The sequence below is a fragment of the Portunus trituberculatus genome, chromosome 27 (assembly GCF_017591435.1).
Source record: "Portunus trituberculatus isolate SZX2019 chromosome 27, ASM1759143v1, whole genome shotgun sequence".
Classification (NCBI taxonomy): domain Eukaryota; kingdom Metazoa; phylum Arthropoda; class Malacostraca; order Decapoda; family Portunidae; genus Portunus; species Portunus trituberculatus.
Window position 1 is genome coordinate 11,097,402 of NC_059281.1, and position 14,097 is coordinate 11,111,498.

Genomic DNA, 14,097 nt, shown 5'->3' on the forward strand with positions numbered 1-14,097 from the left:
TAAGAAAGTAAAGTGCTCGAAAAATGTTGTGCTTGGCGTTGCAACATTGAATGGCGCTGGTATGTAAGATTGCTTCAAAAATTCACTTATGATTAAAATAAAAGGTAAAAAAAAACATACAGCTCACATTTTAAACAAGAAGCAATGAATTTAAGTACAAACCCAAATCGAGAGGAGAGGGTGTGATGTGAATACCAGTGACACCAGTGTTAGCCAAGGCAGCGGACAGTGAAGCAATAACAACGACGAAAACACCAACACTAACAGCAACAGCATTACACCAACAACACCAACAGTAACACATCTGCAACAACAACAACAACAACAACACACCACCAACAACAACACCAACACCAACACACCAGCAACAAAACAACAACAGCACCAGTACACCACCACCAACAACAACACCAACACCAACACACTGCAATACACCACCAACAGCAAAAGCAACAACAGCAACACCACCAACAACACACCACCAATATCAACACACCATCAACAGCAATACACCACCAACAACACCACCAACACCAACACACCAACAGTACCCCAACAACAACACCAACACAGCACCAACAGCAATACACCACCAACAACAACACCAACACCACCAGCAACAGCAACAGCAACAGCAACACACACACAGCAACACACGGCAACATAACACACAGTAGACTCAGACAGTATATGTGCTTCAGTGCTTCAGCGAATCCTCTTATGCACAATACTCGCTGCTTTCCTTTGAAGTGCAGGTAATATTAACTCTTGGGCACCCAGCGAGATAACACACAATGTATTCATCAAGAGTAACACACACACACACACACACACACACACACACACACACACACACACACACACACACACACACACACACACACACACACACACACACACACACACACACACACATCACAAACAACAGTATACAGCCAGTTACTCTCTCTCTCTCTCTCTCTCTCTCTCTCTCTCTCTCTCTCTCTCTCTCTCTCTCTCTCTAGTTACTTTGTTAATGAAGCAAGGCAGAGAGTAATTCCAACGCGATGCAAAAATTCCAGAACATAAAAGATTACAAATTGCAAAGTTACAGATTAAAAGAGCGAATACCACTTATTTGTACTGAAGCGTCTAACACACACACACACACACACACACACACACACACACACACACACACACACACACAGTCTTACATCACTCTACATTAACAGAACTAAAAATTCAGGTTTTATCCTCCTCTGGACCGGACGTAACGCCGGATAAGCGATCATTCCTCTTAACCGAATCTCCTGCTCCGGGTCGACGCGTAGGTGTGCGTACGGATGGGGGAGAGGTGAAGAAAGTGCGATATGAAAGTGTGAGAAGGGGAAAAGGTGAAGAAGGGAAAGAAGGGGAAGAGGGGTGTAGAGGCTGATAAAGAGAAGGGTAGAGGCAACAGATGGAGATAAGAAAACAGGAGAGGAAAGGAAAAGCTGATAAACGTAAGATAAACAGGAGAAACAAAAATTAAGAATACGAAGAGTGTTAAGGAAGAAGATTGATAAAAAGGGGGAGGAAATGAACAGTGATAACAGAGGACAGGGAACAAAAATAGAAATAGAAAACTTGTAGATAGAAGAGGAATAATGAAAATGGGAGAGGATGTAGGAGAGAAAATAAAACAAAGATTAATAACAGTAGAGGGAACATTTTGAAGGCAGGAAAGGGCCGGGAAAGAGTAAAGCAAGGGACATGAATAAAGGAACAGTGAAGCGAGGCGAACACGGCGAGGGAAAATAGAATAAAGACCATCAGGCGGAGACAGGAAACGAAAGTGGATAGATGGAAGATGGATAAAAAAGAGGGAGATGGACGTAAGGGTGGATAGAGTGGAGAGGTAAAAGGGAATTGAAATGAGAATAAGAGCGGAGGTGGGAAAGAGAGAGAGAGAGAGAAAGAGAAAGGTAAAAAACATACTACTTTGTCCAGTATTCTGAAACGCTTTGCTCCTTCACCATCGCTACTTTCCAAAGGCTCCAGTTGAAGATACTCGTGTTTTCAAGAGTATTTCTATGGTTCTGGTGATAGATTGGCAAGACTTCTAGGTTTTCAAAAGGAGAAACTGTCTTGAAAACCAGGCTAGTCGCTTCTGTGGCCTTGGAAAACTGTCGCAGTGAGAAGGCAAGGCGTTTATAAATACCTGTGTGTATTCAACTGTGTAAGGGAGTAGGGGATTGACAGGAAGCATATAGAAGCTGGCAGGGGGATCTCTCTACCACACATGTCTGATAGGGGGGTAACAGGGGACCAATCTTTATGTTTTACAGGGACTGGCAGGGGATGATTACAGGGTTATGAGAGGCCTTGCAGGGGAGTGATGTTTGTGTTTATGTGTGGCCTCTCCCAGCTGACTTATGGCTGGCAGGGGAGTGGCAGGGGCTGATTGCAGAGCAGGCCTGTAATATCTTGAGGCTGACAGAGGCTTGGCAGGGGTGATGTACGAGTCTATTCTTTATTTATTTATTTTATCTTGTTTTCTATTATTATTGTACTACTACTACTAATAATAATGATGATAATGATAATAGTAATAATAATAATGATAATAATAATAATAATAATGATAATACTACTACTACTACTAATAATAATAATGATACTACTACTACTACTACTACTACTACTACTACTACTACTACTACTACTACTACTACTACTACTACTACTACTACTACTATTACTTCTACTACTTCCACTACTTCTATTACTACACTATATACACCTTTTCTAGTCCTACCTTGTCCAGAAGTAGTAGTAGTAGTAGTAGTAGTGATGTATGATAGGCCACATACACAAAACTATTAAATACACTGCAGCTTCCATGGTCTAAACATTGAACATCTTCGCTATGATCCACTCTTCACTCACAACACAGACCAAAGCTTCGAATCACGTGTCTATGCTGGTGTCCCTCCTTTGCATCTTTTCTCCCATTTTCTTTCATCCCTTCTTTATGAGACTGGTGGTGCTCCTTCTTCATCTCCAGCTAAGGATTGGCCACAAGTTGACATGTCTCCGTTAATGACCCTTGTGTAGTCGATAGGCATTAACCCTTTGCGCACCATTACGCGTTTCCATATTCATTCTGCTTATTATTTGGTGACTTTACACAGCTTCAGAAACTCATGTGGGGATTCAAGTAGTGAAGACCGTGGCCATTAATCTCCTGACCTCCATAGACCCTTGGTAATGTCAATAAAATGGGCTAATCTTACACAAATCTTAAGGTAAAAATGTCTCACAGTATTCAAGGGATTAAACTCAAGGCTTTCCTTTCACCCCTTCTCTTCCCACTCACTTCCTCTTTACCTAGATGTCTTCCTTTCACTCCCCCCTCCCCCCGCCTTATATAAAACAGGGTTCACCAACGCACGTGTCTCCTGTGGCCACCAAGACTCAGCACTCAGCACTTGTATACTCTCTAACCACGGAGAGAGGGAGAGGGGGAGGAGAGTCAAATAACTTCATGCCAGAAAGCCTTTAGGAATTAACTTGAACCATCGCCCGTGCCAGTGCCAGTATCAGAGTGCCATGTGTCGCCTCGTTGCCTCATCACTCACCACACCTCGCCTGTCACTAAGAGAGAGAGAGAGAGAGAGTGTGTGTGTGTGTGTGTGTGTGTGTGTGTGTGTGTGTTTTGAATTCCTCACAAAAACCCACCAATCATGTGAGTGCTCTAATCAGCTTCCTCTCTCTCTCCTCCCCGCCGGCTCTCACTCCTCTCCTCCCTCGCTCTCCATCCCTCCCTCCCTCCCTCCCTCATCTCCTAATTGTGACTCTCGCTCTCGTCCGTCACCTCCCCTCCCTCCTTTGCCTTCTCTCTCTCTCTCTCTCTCTCTCTCTCTCTCTCTCTCTCTCTCGCCCTTTCCTATTATGCATGGGTAGCAAGAGTGTTATCAGAGTCCAGTTACCGTCTCTCTCTCTCTCTCTCTCTCTCTCTCTCTCTCTCTCTCTCTCTCTCTCTCTCTCTCTCTCTCTCTCTCTCTCTCTCTCTCGTTTCGTGTATTTATTTTCATTTACATTCCTTTACCTCGTCGATTTTTTTATGCTGGATGGAAACGCGGAAAGAAAGAAAGAAGGGAAAAAAGAGGTTTGTAATTCTTTCCTTCCGCGGCATTAATTGAACAGATGTTTTATACAGGCACGGAGAAACACGAGCAGGAAATGTAAGGATGCTGTGGGCTAGGAGAGAGAGAGAGAGAGAGAGAGAGAGAGAGAGAGAGAGAGAGAAGGAAAGCAACATGGGAGTAAGATCTACAGTAATTCACCCTTGTGGCGATAGATGGCAGTGTTGTCAGTAGATTACCTCAGTGGCGGCGTGAGCGGTTAGCCTCCTGTACGCGGTGTTTTGTGTGTGTCTAGTGCCTTCCCGTGATGTCTCCCAGGGCCCACACACGCCAGGATGCCCCCTACAGCCACCCACGTCAGGAGGAGGCTGAGTACTGGTAAGATATTCTCGGCAAGGCGGTGGTAAGAGGGAAGACATGGAGTGAGGGCGAAGAGGCAGCTTGTCTTGTGCGGTGGTGGTGGTGGTGGTGGTGAGCGGTAACTTTATTAACTTGTTTGTTTACTTTTGACTGTGTTTGTGTGTGTAGGACTGGTTGGCTGGACGTAGGGTAGCCACACACACACACACACACACACACACACACACACACACACACACACACACACACACACACACACACACACAGATATTTATTGACCCAACCAAATAATACAATTACAGAAGAACTTGAAGGGTACGGTCCATCAAAATGTTTTCTATAAGAACAAGTAAATGACTTAAAGCATAACAAAACTTGCAACATAAAACGTCCACTTTATACAAACAAACTCATGAAACACTCAAAGCAAATCAATCTATTTCACCCAAGAATCCTAAAAAAAAAAAAAAAATCCATAGTACATAAGCATTTCAGAATCACCTACTTTCACACTATCTTGGCTAACGTGGTGTACTGTGCTTTGTGGTGGTGGCTCAGTTACTCACCCTTTGTTTGACTCGCCAGAAGATTGGTGGCGGGTGTTCACTGCTGTACCGCCTCCTTTCACCCTCTCATCCCTCCTTTCATCCTCTCATCCTCCGTTATGCCCTTCATTTATCAGTACCCACAACGCTGCTCCCTAACAATTCAAGTTTATTAAGTCGCGTCATCTCAAACGCTTTATTCTCCCACCAAGACTGTTTTCAAGGCCGCAAGGATGATTAGTCAGGCTGTGAGGGATGTTTACTTGCTGTTCATGGGGAAGAATCTTTGTTAAACTGTAGAAACATGCAGACTCTTAAAAAACTCTTCAAACGTCCATTAGAGGCTGGGAAACGAAATGAGACGCAAGGATGAGTGAGAAGACGTGTGTGTGTGTGTGTGTGTGTGTGTGTGTGTGTGTGTGTGTGTGTGTGTGTGTGTGTGTGTGTGTGATCGTTTGGCAGCAGTAAGGTGAAGGTCAGAAGCAGCAAGAGAAGGGATGGATGGACGAGAGTGAATGAGAAAGCAGCATTTGTAAAGGCCTCGTGTTCTTATGTTCCAGTGAAAGCAGTGATACAAACAGAGCAAGTGTCTTGCTCCGTCTGACTTGCTGAATGTATAATTGAACACACACACACACACACACACACACACACACACACACACACACACACACACACACACACACACACACAGGAGGGAATAAAAAATCTCTAGAGCTTCTCACAACTCTAACTTTTTTTTATATACGACAGGTAAACATAAACAAACCTACTACTACTACTACTACTACTACTACTACTACCACCACCACTATTACTAATACTACTATTACTACTACTATTACTACTACTACTACTACTACTACTATTGTTATTCTCATCACCACCGTCACAGCACCGTAAGTTATGCAGCTACACGTCACTTGAGTGAGTGGTGGAGAGGAGGCGGTGGGGTTGCCTGCCTCACAACACAAACACTCAAAGCTGCGAGAATTGCCTTAATTAGACCCAGGCTGCGGCGGTGGTGGTGATAGTAGTAGGAGGAGCAGGCGTAGGAGGAGGAGGAGGAGGAGGAGGAGGAGGAGGAGGCCGCCAAGTGGTGCTACAAGTTTGAACAAGTTGAGCAAAACACTAAAACTCGTAATGGGATGAAAAACACAAATACCTCACTGAAAGGAAATTCCCGGAAAACTTGCCTCCTCTTCACTGTCTGGCCGCGCTATTCTTGCAGCCTCGCACGCCCAGCCTTACCCCGGGCCGCGCAGAGCTTGCTGTGTCCCGCGGCGTCATGTTATCACTGCTGGTACAAGGTGTGGACGCAAGAACTAAGTGTCAGCTCAGGGCGATCCCTTGGGCGTACACACACACACACACACACACACACACACACACACACACACACACACACACACACACACAGTCTTGGTCTCTGTAGTCTTGTCTTGTTTATGGCGCGTTGCTGAATAATATCTATCTTTCCTTTGATTCTTCTTTATTTTCTTCTTTTATTATATGTTTCCATCCATTTTATGTCTGTTATTTTTATTTCTTTTCCTTTATTTCGTCCTTCCTCTCATATTCTGTCTTTGTTTTGTTTCTGCTTTATGTCGTATCTCCTTTCTATCATCCATTCCTCACTTCTCTACCCTTCCTTCCATCATCTGTCCCTCACATTTCCTTACTCTTTTCACCCTCTCAATCTTCATATTCACCTACTTCCTACACTTCACCTATCCCTCTCGAACACCACACTCCATCCCACCACCAAGAAATCCTAGTACACAACTCTTACTCCTTCATTTCCTCCACTTCACCTCTCTTGCTCCACTTCTCTCACCGCTTCGTTCATCACTCCACATTTCCCTGCCCTGCACCTTCCCCTCACCCCGACCATCACTCATTCAGCCCAAGGACACAGCAGAGGCAGCGTCCTACTCTTTAAGGACATAAAACGAGGAATTTACAACGTTAAGGGGACACTGTATCACGTCCATTACCTCGCACGGCTGGTAAAGAGGTTGTCCTGATTCCGCGGCCCGGTGTTCATGGTGTGTGGTGTGTGGGTGCGTGAGGGCGCCGTTCGTGACATGGTAGAGATAAGGTGCGTGGAGGTGCCTTGTGGTTTAAGTTTTTCATGGCTTTAGGGTGAGTGTGTTGGGAGTTGTCATGAGGGAGTGTCCGAGGAGCATCCTGTTTATCTTTGTCACGAGGGATTCAATGCACAACTGGGTGTCTGCGTGTCTGCTGTGGGGTTTGTGTTGGTGTTCTGCGTTTGGTGTGTGGCGCTGGTCTTCAGGTGACACAAGGGCAGGGTAGGACAAGTGTGTGTGTGTGTGTGTGTGTAAGTAAGTCAGTAAGTAATAGTTTATTGCTAACAAAAAATATATTTACATAAGTTGAGAATTTGAGTTTTGATGTATTATACTCATGTGTGTGTGTGTGTGTGTGTGTGTGTGTGTGTGTGTGTGTGTGTGTGTGTGTGTGTGCGCTTACATGAATATTTTCTCACTCTGCGCACGCGTGTCCTCAATCATGTTCATGTGTCCTTGCTCGTGTGTGTGTGTGTGTGTGTGTGTGTGTGTGTGTGTGTGTGTGTGAGGTCGGTGTTATCTTGTTTTACCACTCGATTTATTTACAACACCACTACCTAACCAACAACAACAGCAACAACAACAACAGAAGCTAAAATAGAATAGCATTAAAAGAATAGGTATGTCAAGCGCAGTGTGTGTGTGTGTGTGTGTGTGTGTGTGTGTGTGTGTGTGTGTGTGTGTGTGTGTGTGACAAACGCAGGCCGAGGTGCAAAAGGTAATGGAAATAAAACAACACAGGAATAAAAAATAAAAAAAACAGCGAAATGGAAAGTTGACGGGAGTGTAAAAATTTTCCGTGACGTTAAGCTGCCAGATACTGCTGCTCTCTCTCTCTCTCTCTCTCTCTCTCTCTCTCTCTCTCTCTCTCTCTCTCTCTCTCTCTCTTTCATTCATGTTTTCGTTCAGCTCTCACAATATTTTTCCTTTCTCCTGTTTTGTTTATATTTTCATGGCTCCATTTTTCTCTTCCCATTTCTCTCAACAGTTTGATTCTTTCCTTTATTTATTTTATCATTTTATTGCTTTTCATTCATTTATTTCATGGTTTTCTTTATCTTATTCATTTGTCCTCTCCACTTTTCTCTCTCTCTCCCTCTCTCCTTCTTCCTTCCCTCCTCTCTCTCCATCCATCTTTTTTTTTTCTCACCTTTACCTCCTCCCCTCTCCTTCCTTTCCTCTCTCCTCTATCCTCCCCTCCATCACCCTCTTCCATCACATTTTTTCCCCTCTTTTTTTCCTCCTTTTTTCTCTCCCTTCCTCCCTCCCTCCCTCTTTCCCTCCTTCCTTCCATCCACCGTGGCATCATATAGGCATGTTTGGTTGCCCTGCCATGCCTACCTTTAACGCTCTGTCAACCTCTCTCTCTCTCTCTCTCTCTCTCTCTCTCTCTCTCTCTCTCTCTCTCTCTCTCTCTCTCTCGCCCCTATCCAGTCACCACCGTTTTTCCTCCTCCATTTCCTCCTCCTCTTACCTCCATCCTCCTCCTCCTCCTCCTCCTCCTCCTCCTCCTCCTCTTCCGTGGTGTCCGCGGGGGAGGGGGAAATGGAATCTGTCAGACGGTTGACTCTTTTCCATTTCCCCCGTGGTATCAGCGTCGTCAGGAGGTGGTCACGTGATTCCCCTTACCCCCTTTCTCTCTCTCTCTCTCTCTCTCTCTCTCTCTCTCTCTCTCTCTCTCTCTCTCTCTCTCTCTCTTGCTTTTTTTTTTCCTTCTCATTCTCTCATTTCTTCCCTCCCTCCATCATTCTTCTTCTTCTTCCTCTTCTTCTTCTTCCTCCTCCTCCTCCTCCTCCTCCTCCTCCTCCTCCTCCTCCTCCTCCTCCTCCTCCTCCTCCTCAGTATTTTATGGTTTTCATGTGTTGTATATTTTTATTCTTTATTTGTTTGTTTCTTTTGTTTCTTTTATAAGTTTTCTTTGTTTCGTGCTGTCCGTCTTTTTTTATTTATTTGTTTTTGTTCTTTTTTCACTTGGAATTTCATAACGTGTGTGTGTGGGGGGGGCGTCTATGTATCTTGACGTTCTCTCTCTCTCTCTCTCTCTCTCTCTCTCTCTCTCTCTCTCTCTCTCTCTCTCTCTCTCATTGTACCATCGCTAGTAACAGTGATAGTAGCAACACCATTAGTAATAGCAGTAACAGCAGCAGCACCAGTAGTAACATCACCACCACAACACCACACCACACCACACCACCACACACTCACTCACTTTTCCCTTCCTTAAATGGTCACCAGCCGATCACCACCCCTCCTTGAGCTTGATCTTGATGCTACAGGTGGCTTGGGATCACTCGGAGTCAGGCCTTTGGATCGGCAACTCCTGTAGAGAACAAAAAACACACACACGGCAAGCAGACAAGCAGACAAGCTGGCCTAGTCCTGCTCCTGATCTTGCTGCTACGTTGCTGGGCTAATCCTGCTCTTGATCTTGCTGCTACGGTGCTAGGCTAATCCTGCTGTTGATCTTGCTGATGGTTCCGGCGACCGCTGTAATGGTCCCTTGCCTCTTTTCTCTCTTCTCAGAGCCTAAAATTTTTCCACTATGGCGGTTGTTTCCCTTTAAATGGCTGGCCTTGTGTGTGTGTGTGTGTGTGTGTGTGTGTATGTCTGGAGCTCGTGAGGTGAAGCAGAAAAGGGGAAAAAAAAGCTAGAACAGAACGGAAAAGGGAAGAATAGCAAGGAGAGAAATGGGAAAGAAAAACGCGAAAATGAAGAAGGAAAGTGGAGAGAGAAAGAAGGAAAGGAGAATATTGGAGAGATTTTTTTTTAGTGTAATTCACTGTTTGATCTGCTGCAGTCTCTGACGAGACAGCCAGACGTTACCCTACGGAACGAGCTCAGACCTCATTATTTCCGATCTTGGGATAGGTCTGAGACCAGGCACACACCACACACCGGGACAACAAGGTCATAACTCCTCGATTTACATCCCGTACCTACTCACTACTAGGTGAACAGCACCTACACGTGAAACGAGACACACCCAAATATCTCCACCCGGCCGGGGAATCGAACCCCGGTCATCTGGCTTGTGAAGCCAGCGCTCTAACCACTGAGCTACCGGGCCGTGTGTGTGTGTGTGTGTGTGTGTGTGTGTGTGTGTGTGTGTGTGGAAAAAAAGTACTCGTATGTTTGATAAATGGAAAATGTAATAAGGATAGAGAAATGATGATGAAAGAAAGAAAATTAGATAAAAGAAAATAAAAATCTGAGTAAATTAAATGAGAGAGAGAGAGAGAGAGAGAGAGAGAGAGAGAGAGAGAGAGAGAGAGAGAAGGTGAAAGTTAGTTGTGTGGGAGGGCGACTTGTAAGAAGAAAGGGAGGAGGAAGAGGAAGAAGAGGAGAAAATGAAGGAAGAGGAAAAGGAGAAAGGAAAAACAGGATGCGAAGGAGAAAATAAAATAAACTGAGAGAGAGAGAGAGAGAGAGAGAGAGAGAGAGAGAGAGAGAGAGAGAGAGAGAGAGAGAAATAGATATGTACTCTTTCTCTTTCCTTCTTCCATGTTTTCTTTTGTTCATTTTTCTCTTTCGTTATTCAGTATCAAGCTTCTTTTTATTTTAGTGTTGTTTTTCTCTTATTCTCTTTCGTACGGTTCATTTCTTTTTGCTTTACATTTATTCTTTCATCTTGTTATTATCTTTCTTTTTACTTTTTCTTTTGTTCGTCTTCAACCACCTCACTTCTTCTCCTCCTCCTCCTCCTCCTCCTCCTCCTCCTCCTCCTCCTCCAGAGTTCTTTAGTGCCTTGGTAACCTTTAAGGCAGGTAGATTTGGAAAAGACAGAGAGAGAGAGAGAGAGGTAACTACTGACAATTTTTCTCTCTCTCTCTCTCTCTCTCTCTCTCTCTCTCTCTCTCTCTCTCTCTCTCTCTCTCTCTCTTCCTAGTTTTATTCCCTGCATTTTTCTATCCCATCCTTTCTCAACCATTTTATTTTATCTCTCCATTCTTCTTTCTTTACCCCACCCACTCCTTCTCCTCCTCTTCCACTCCTCCTCCTCCTCCTCCTCCTCCTCCTCCTCCTTCCTCTTCCTCCTCCTCCTCCTCGTAAGAAAATCGTGAGCTCATCATTATTCATTTTTCCGAAATTTGTCCAAAAAAGTTAGAGTTTCACCTGGAGGGAAGAGGAGGAGGAGGAGGAGGAGGAGGAGGAGTAGTAGAGGAACAAGAGGAGAGAGCAGTGTTGCCGAATGCTCTGTGTGTGTGTGTGTGTGTGTGTGTGTGTGTGTGTGTGTGTGTGTGTGTGTGTGTGTGTGTGTGTGTACTCCAGTCTGTGTCCTTAATTACTGATCTCCAAATTGAGTATTGGAAACAGATAATTGAGAGGAATGTGTAAATGGAATGCCACGTGATATATATATATATATATATATATATATATATATATATATATATATATATATATATATATATATATCTCTCTCTCTCTCTCTCTCTCTCTCTCTCTCTCTCTCTCTCTCTCTCAGCAAACATATTCATTCTACTTTGCCTGGGAGACGAAGGATAGGTGGAGGAATACACACACCCATAGCTACACACACACACACACACACACACACACACACACACACACACACACACACACACACTCTGGTACACAAACATTAACCTGTCTATGGGCCGCCCCTTTGTAGCAAGCGTCTTTTCAAGCACACAAAACAAACACGAGGCACTGAAAACTTCGGATGGACACACCGCGAGAGCCTTTGAGGTCTTCCTGCTGCCCCTCCTTCAGGTGTAGCAATGGCGGCGGCGTTCTGGCACCTCATTTACTAATACTAGTTCGTGTCCTGCACTGTGACTATTGTACATTTGGTTAGATATCAAAAACTACATGTCATCCTCTCATTACGCATTAGTGTTAATCTCTTCAGTACCAGGACGCGTTTTCATATTCTGGTTACTAAAAGGTGATTTTAGGTGAGAATTAAAATAGTGAAGACTCTGGCCATAAACCATTTCAGTACTATGACATGTTTTCATATTCATTCCGCTTACTATTTGGTGATTTTATACAGCTTCAGAAACTTATGTGTGGATTGAAATAGTGAAGACTCTGACCATTAATCTTTTGGCCTCCATAAACCCTTCCTAATGTCAATAAAATCGTCTGATCACACCCAAAACTTAACATAAAAAATGCGTTCCAGTACTGAAGGAGTTAATCTTTTGACCTCCATAGACCCTTAATGTAAATAAAATCATCTAGTCACACCCAAAACTCGTGGTAAAAAATGCGTCTCAGTACTGAATAAAAACTATTATACACAACTGAAGGATGGTGTGATATCGGTTGTAGGACGTAAAGGAGACAAGATCGCTATATTCCTCGTGGTGATTGAGATGGATGGATAGCGAAGAGAGCAGCGGCGGTGGTTGGGCAAGCGAGGGAGGAAACAAGGCAGAGGTGCTTGTGGGGACGAGTAATGTGTGTCTGTACCCTGCGTGGTGTGTCGGTGTGTCTGTGTGTCTCTGTGTCTGTACCGTGGCGTGTGTATCCAGGACAGCCAGGATTTACCAGGAAGGGAATGACCAACCCCAACTAGCACCACACCACGCACTTTACTCTCTCTCTCTCTCTCTCTCTCTCTCTCTCTCTCTCTCTCTCTATATGATTATGATACCTACAACATATGGTTCAGTAAATTATGAAATACTTAACGTGGAAGATATCTTAACTCCTTCAGTACCATGACGCGCTTCTATATTCATTCTGCTTACTATTTGGTGAATTTTTACAGCTTCAGAAACTTATGTGGGGGAAAAATAGTGAAGACTGTGACCATTAATCTTCTGACCTCCATAAACCCTTCCTAATGTCAATAAAATAGTCTATTCGTACACAAATCTCAAGGTAAAAATGTCTCCCAGTATTGAAAAAGGTTAAAAATACATATCATGAATAACGAATTTGTAATATGACTAAAGATGAAAGGTGATCACGAAGGATACATCTCATCACAGCACATCACCGTTAGTATACCTCACTTCCTCTGGTTCGGTGTGAGCTCGCAGGGTTTGCTGATCAGGCATTGAATCTAGGTCGGGAAAATCATGGGCCAGCGTAGCCTCCCTCTGCTGGCTGGTTCCCCTTGCGGCGGTCGATGGCATAGGTACTGGCTGGGAAAGGCGGGCTGTGGTGACCTGGAACCCGGATGTGTGCAGCGTGTCCCGGGGCGAGAAGCGTCATCTGATGTTCAAGGTCAAAGGTCACACACAGAGGGACATATTGCCGCTTGGGGCGAGGTTGTTGTTGGTGGTGGTGGTGATGGTGGTGGTAGCTGAGTGTCATTCACTGCAAGGCGTCACAGCAGCAGTGCCTGGCGTCGCTGTGCTGCCTCGAGATGGTGTGCTTCACTGAACGTGGCTGCGTTTATGTGTCTTTGGCTCTTATTCAGAAACGCTTCGCTCTCTCACCACGACTATTTTCCAAGGCCATAGAAATGACTAGCGGGATTTTCAAGAGTGTTTTTCAGTTAACAATATAGAAATCCTGTCAATATGCCTCTAGAACCGTAAAATCACCTTAAAAACTCATGCAAACTTAAATAAAGCCTTTTAAAATAGCAAAGGTGAAGCATAGAAGTGTTTGAGAATGCGAGCTTCGGTCTCTTCGTCCCTCTGTTTCCTGCGTGCACCCGAGGCTCGTTGTACCGTCGAGTCACGCACCGTCAGTCCATCGGAAATGTTGCACCGTGTTCTGCGCCTCTTTACGTGTCGACGAGGCGTGCTGGGAATGGACGCGGGTGTCAGTGCCGCTGCCAGAGAGTGACGGCGACCACGTGGCACTCCGCGGCTAACAGGTATCGGGATGTAGGGCATACCCCAACCCCCACCCCTCACCCCGCCCCACGCCCTTCCAGCACACGATGGGGTTGTTCCTCCTCAGATATTTGCCCTTTAGACATCTTCTCTCAGACATTGCCTCCCCAGATATTTCCACGTCCCTTCCTGCTCACTTCACCTTAACACACGATAACCTGTCTCAAGCCGC

General features: G+C 44.8%; 1 protein-coding gene across 4 annotated transcripts in view; it reads left to right on the forward strand.

The window, feature by feature from the left end:
* LOC123509370 (inactive rhomboid protein 1-like) overlaps positions 1-14,097 on the forward strand; it is a 274,097-nt gene that overhangs the window by 129,955 nt on the left and 130,045 nt on the right. For 2 of the 4 annotated variants that reach the window (XM_045263633.1, XM_045263636.1), the window contains exon 1: positions 4,340-4,487. The exons of 1 other annotated variant lie outside the window; for it this stretch is intronic. The gene's annotated coding sequence lies outside the window, so the exon portion shown is untranslated. Of the gene's footprint in view, positions 1-4,339; positions 4,488-14,097 lie in introns of those variants that run through there. One more of the 4 variants, XM_045263635.1, reaches the window with a different exon arrangement.